We start from the raw sequence: 6,957 nt of genomic DNA on the forward strand, positions 1-6,957 counted from the left end.
CCATCATCATATAACATGCTTGGTGTAGCATCACAATCCATGCCCATACGCATCATTTGTATGCTTGATAAGAGCAATGATTGATCATAATGCATGTCATTCAGTGGATTATTATGGGACTCCCTGATAAGAGGAGTTGTCCACATGAGCGTCGTACAAGCAGGTTTGATCATTGGCTGGATGGTATGACTCATGCATCACGCATTTTGTAATATGACTACTGTATGCCCGAGCGATATCAAGGTCGTAGCCTCCGCAGGCATATTGTGGATGGCCAGATGGGACACCAAAAATGTTTAGTTCTAGCATACAGGCGCCATAGATGACTCTGATTGAAAATTTCTAAACTTCCGTGGCCAGGTGACGCCCCAATGTTTAGACTGAGTGGATATATATATATATATATGAGCGCATGAGGGCCGTATACCAATAGGCCACATCTCCCACTGTGTCATGGTCGATTGGGAAGGGGGGTGACCTTACTCGCCTGAGTGAGGGGACAATATCTAGGTTGAGTTTGACCAGCTTGAGGAATGGGTCCGCTATCGATGAGTCGAGCCCGATATTGGCAGGCGGATAGTGACATCTCTTCCACTTACCTAGTTGTGTGCTCGAATAGGGGCGACAAGCTAGCGAAGAGTGTAATAGACCCTGGTGATGATCCTAGAGATGTACAGTACTGATATGTGGACTTATTGAGCAGGAGTTACATACTCATTCATTCATTCATTCACTATCCACTCAGGCTGGTGGTGCACAACTATTTGTTACATGTACCTTCGCAATGGCTAGGATTTTGGTTGGGGCACATGACTAACCTGAGATCAGGAGCCTACCACACTAAGTTGGCTATCCAAATTTAGGTATGGGATTGGTTTGGATAGAAGTCTCTTGTGATGGACCCCATAACCTACGATACTAAGTATTATCATCCCGACTTCACTCCAGCTTAGTCATTTCATTCGCACCGCATATTATATTGCATCATCGGCATCTGATATATTAGCTCTCTATGATTCCACATTTACATAGTCGATCTGCATTGCATGTTCTGATATTAAATTATTTATAGACTTGCAATATTTCCGCTTACTCTGATATTGTATGACTTTTGGAATTATCAGTATTTCTGCTTATTCTGATATCTATATGCTTAGCACGTGCATAACACACACTTACACCACTCTCCAAGCTTTCTATAAGCTTATGCATGATAGATGCGTGCAGGTGGCGTTAAGTTGCAGTAGCATTGAGCTTGGAGCGTGCAGCTGTCTTTTGGAGCTTTGATTTTTGACATATCTATTTCCCTTTCAGCATTGTATTCAAATGTTTATATTAGTGGATATGTAATGATGATATTGCCTTTGTGATTTGGGTAAACTTGTGGTTATGCTTCTAATGAGACAAATGTATGTTGGAAAATCCTCCTTACAGGATCACAAGATTGGAATTTAGCGTATGGGCGCTGGGAGCCGAGAATGGGGTACTATGGAGGCTATTGGCATCTGATTTGGCAATTGGGAATTTTTTGAGTCCGATTTTCGAGTTTGGGGCATGATAAATCCACTCTGACTAGTCAATTCCTTGACCCATATAAGGCCAAGAGCTCAAGAATGAGGCTGAACTAAAGCTAAGGTGGGCCATAATCTTAACTATGAAGCTACAATTGAGGATTTCTGTTGAATCAGTGATCAGATCGTTCTGAATCTAAAGACTAACGGTTAAAAGAATCCTATTTGTAAGACTTTCCTAGTAGGTTAGTAACCAAATAATAGTCTTAATACAAATTTCATTATTTCTTTATTATAATTTTCTATTACTATTATTGTTGTTATTATTATTATTTTTTATTATCTCGGTGGGCCCATTTCTAGACAAAGCTGCCCTTGCGGTAAATCAACATCTAAGAGTCGTGTGTCCAATTCTCACAGTATTCTGACTATCAAGTGGGCCATACAACTTGGTTTGTGAGTTCCATTTGATAATTACCAATAATTAATGGCTGGATCACTTCCTAATCTGATCATCGATGTTTCTAAATGTTCCTAAGCTAATGTGGGTAGGTCCTAACGACTGTTTTTGAAACGTGGTGGCTGGGTCATCTAAATTAGTAATAAACCATGTCATCGTGGACTCGACGAATGGCGGATCTTTAGATTTTGGTCTTGCACTTGATGATGAATGGTTGCATGGGTATACCAAGGTGACTAAGATCCTGAAATGGATATCCCTAAAGTTGTGATTGGTTGTATTAGAAATCAATCAGATGAATGGCTTGTTATGCAAATTAGGTTTGTACTCGACAATTAAGATGGGCAGATTAAGAGTCGATGCATGGTAACGTGTAAGGGAACGCATGTATAAATTAAATTGGATCCCCATGGTGATGGCCAAGTACCAAAAGTAAGGGGTGTTATAGTGGCACTGAACACAATCACATTTAGGTTTTCTAGTTTAATTTCTGTCTTAGGTTGGTTTTTTCTATTTTTTCTTTCTTGAATTTCTTTAACCTTTGGTTTCAATTTTCTTTAGTCAATTTCATAATTTTGTTTTAGGGTTTGTTTTATTTCAGATTTTCTAACATCATTAACATCATTTGTTTGTTGTTTTGTATATTTTTCTAACCTAGTTATTTTCCTCGGGTACAATCCTTCTAACTTTCCTTTTAATTGATTTTTATACTTCTATTTTTTTAAGAGTAGAAGTAGAAATTAGTGTTTTATCATGTTCATGCTGTAATGAACACAAGAATACTCTAATCAACTTCTAAGAGACGAGACATTGGTTGAAGGGTTGTTTGATCATTATGTTTGAAAACGCTCTGTCTCGTAAATTAGTCAAAAGTATAATTAAGAGTCAACCGGGTTATGATGAAAATAAAGTATACAATGTGATTGAACCTAAGGGTTGACAACCCCAAGTGCAAGGCTGTGATGTAGTAATAACTCCGTGAGACCGAGGTCCAATCATCAGTGAATGTGGAACATGGCTTAAAACTAATCTAAATCTAATAATTATTTGTATTTTTAATCTAGTGAAGCAGAAATGGGTTTTAAAACAAATAAATAAATGACCAAGGATTCATGAATCCAATTATAATAATCACACTATCTCATTTATTAATTCAATAAATAACTCAATTGGAATCGAAGTCCTATCTTATCCAATCAGAAGATGATTTTGTTAAAGTAATCATCAACACCAATAAGAATATGAATTCGATTGAACGATTCTCTCATGAAGCAAACGAATCTCAATCGCAAGGAATCAAAAGCATCTAAAGTATCCTTAATTAGATGATAATAGATCAATCAATTATACATATTGAATCCTTCTCTAATTTAGGCTAAACAGTTGTTAAATCAAAGCATTCATTGTACCCATAATGTATAATAAATCCATAAATAAATAAATTAATGACTTTAAAGTAAATCCAAATCTCTTTCAATCGACTATCATCATTTATACCAACGTCTATTGAATAAAATAAACTAAATATTATAACTAAACTACAAGCTTCATCCTTTAAAATTAGTTAAGGGATTAAACTAACATATATAGTATCTTAGAAAGAAAAATAAAAGGAAAAAATGAAAAAATAAAATAGATTTGAGGAATCAAAGAAGAAGGACAACTTCGTGGAGGCTCTGCTACACTGAGGTCTTTCTCTCGAGCCCTAATTCATACTTAGGAAAGCAGAGAACACTCCTTTAAATAGGAAAAATCTACATTGACTTGGAATTGACTTCAAATTTATGCACTTTTATTACACTTCGGTCACATGGATAGTCACCTTCGGTCACATCGAAGTCGTACAGAGTCTAACCGAATATTCCTTTGACTACGGTCGAAATTCCCCAAAATAGGTATGAAGTCTTTGTCACCCTTAGGTCACATCAAACCTCCCTTTGGTAATACACCTTCGGTTGGACCAAAGTGTCGAGCCCAATTACATATGAAAATCACTATTTATCACTGGATTGTTCTGTGCACATTCAGTCAAACCGAAGTAACCTCGGGTGGGACTAAATAGTCTATTATTTCTGTTATTACACTACGTGATTTTTCAGTCTTGTTCCTTTGTTATTTTTTTATAGATATTTATGATTTAAATTCTTCATTACAACCTTCAAATCTTCAAATTTTCATCATCTTTAACTTTATCTCTTTTTGAGCTTTAATTCCATCTTTTAAGCATGTATTCATCTTTTGATCCAAAATTTCCTCGCATGAAGAAAGGATATATTAATGAATCAATTTAACACTAAATACCAGTAAAACTAATGCAACTAAGAGGATAAATATGCAATATTTAGATGTTATCATGTTGTTCCACTAGTTAGGAAGACAATGAATGATTATTATATGGGTGAGAATGTTATGACAACCCCAAGTGTAGGGTTGCGATATAGTAATAACTCAGTAAGACCGAGGTCGTACCCAAAGGGACTTTTAGAATTAGAACTAGAATCTAAACTAACATAAAATCTTGGTTCAAAGAGTACTTGTGGAAGAAACAATCAGAAATAGAATACTAAAATGTTAATTATCCACTTATAGCTTCCTTAATGATAATTTACTTCATTCAATTGATTCACTTAACTGGAATCGAAGTCTATCCTATTCAGTTAAATAATAGAACAGTTAAATCATCATTCATACACTTTAAAACGGATTTAAACTTTCATTGAATTAATTCCTAAAAGTGTTATGTTGTAAATTTAGCACCCTGTATTGTCAAATTTTTTTGTGCCAAAACACTTCAGAATGATTGACTTATTTTGATAGATGGATAGTTCACCTTCAAGTTCAAATAGATGGAAAGGTCACCTTCATTTGAAGATGAGCTTCGTGTTATCTACATCGACATTAAGTGTGCTACAATTACTTCAAGCGTGCATGTTCAACTACAAGAACAAGTTCAAGTTCACCAAGTCCAAGTACTCAAGTCAAAGTGCACTAGCTCAAACACAAGTTCAAGCTTAAGTACACTTGCTCAAGCTTAAGTCTCAAGACACATGTTCAATATGCAAGTTCAAGACACAAGTTCAAGTATACGAGGTCAAGCTTCATGTGCTTCAAAGTAACTTATCTACCGAAGCGACCGATGTTTCAATTTCAATACTCACATTTAAGTTAAACATGACCCTAGAAAGACCTTAGGATTAGGTTATTAACATTGTATATTTAATTTGGGCCATAGTACTTATTTTAGGCTTTGCTTCGACTAGTTCTGGTTAGTGTTCGACTAGTCTAAGCACTGGCTCGACCAGTCAAGGGTTTTTCTCGACCAGTCTAGGATTTTACTCAAAAAATTAGATAAGATTGTTTGGTCTTCGACCAGTCGAGTATCCTGCTCGACCGGTCATGGAGAATGGCTCGACCAGTCAAGCAGGACTCGACTCGAACTCCAGCAATGCGCATTTTTCCCACTCGACCAGTCGAGTGTTGTACTTGACTAGTCAAGCTGGCCACTCGACCAGTCGAGGGTCTGTTTTATCCGATTGCATAAGAAAATTAGAAAATTAGTTCTGCCAAGACCGGTCGAGCCGAACCCTAGACTAGTTTAGGGAACCGAATTGCAGCCTATAAATAGAGGACATTTCTCAGATCTTTTCATTCATTCCAAGCCAATTCAACCCCCCACTCTGAGAGATTAGTCCTCATTATTGTGAAGCTATTTTGAGGTATTTATAATCATTTTAAATAGCTTTTTGGTTTCTTAATTTCTTGATCTCTTGTGATTCCATTCTATTTGATATAGGGGGATTTTGTTTTAATCCTTTGAGAGATCCAAGAAATTGAATCTAAGTAGCCTAAGGTTGGATTTAATTTAAATACATCTAGACCTAGAACCCCTTCATTTGTGAGATTAAACATTGAACATCTTCATCTACAAGAAGCAGTTCTACCAGCTACATCAAAGATTATTCTTCAATAAGCATTGATTTCAATTTTCTGTATTTTATTTTGAGAGATTAGCCAGGAAAATCTCTTGCTGCGGTTTTGATTGAGATCAGCCAGGAAAATCTCTGTGTGTGGGGTTTTTTTTATTGTTTAAGCTCATTGAAAAACACATCTATAAAGGTTTTAAGGTGAACCTTGGAAAACCTTCTTTCTTAGTGAAGGCTAATACCATGTAGGTTGTGGATATTGGAAGTGGAGTAGGTGTGGTTATTTACGAATAGTTGGTGTACACACCGAACCATTATAATTCTTGGAGTTGTGGTGGATGATTGTATCTGGTTATGTGTGTGAATGCTTGTATCTATTTTATGCAATTATGGTGATTGTTGTAATAGCCAAATTTATTTCTTTTACCACTTTATCGGTTTGAGTTGTTAATACTTACCGAAGTTCTAGAAATCAGGTTATCCTACCATACGCTATTGGTTTTTGGTGTAAGGTTGTCCTTAAAATAACGTTTATATCAACCTCTCAATACTTATGCATTTAAGGTTGCTTTAGATTTTTACAATTTGATTTTGCTTTCCACATTTTATTTTTTTGTTGGCATAGTCCTATGGACCCCCCCTCTGGGACTTGAAGCTTGCCCTTTTTAAGAGGTATCAGAGCCTAATAGCTCATTCCATTGGATTAATTTCCTGAGCAAAGCGATCTCGAGCTCCTAATATGTCAAATTTTGACATCCTCTCTATCATTAGGCCACCACCATTTGATGGCTTCAATTATGCCTATTGGAAAGCCAGGGTGAGGATCTTTTTTAGGTCCATCGATGAAAGCATGTAGCAAGCCACAGTGTCTGGATGGAACCCACCTACGTCTGAAGTTCTAGGCACCGATGGAACTAAGTCCGTTAAAGAAACATCATATTACATGTGGACTACTCTTTAGAAAAATGAGAGTAGTGCCAATGCTAAAGCTTTAAATGCAACACATGTGCACTATCACCAGATGAGTTCAAAAGAATTATATCTTGTGATACTGCAAAACAAG

Source organism: Magnolia sinica, chromosome 7 (genome assembly GCF_029962835.1).
Source record: "Magnolia sinica isolate HGM2019 chromosome 7, MsV1, whole genome shotgun sequence".
NCBI lineage: Eukaryota > Viridiplantae > Streptophyta > Magnoliopsida > Magnoliales > Magnoliaceae > Magnolia > Magnolia sinica.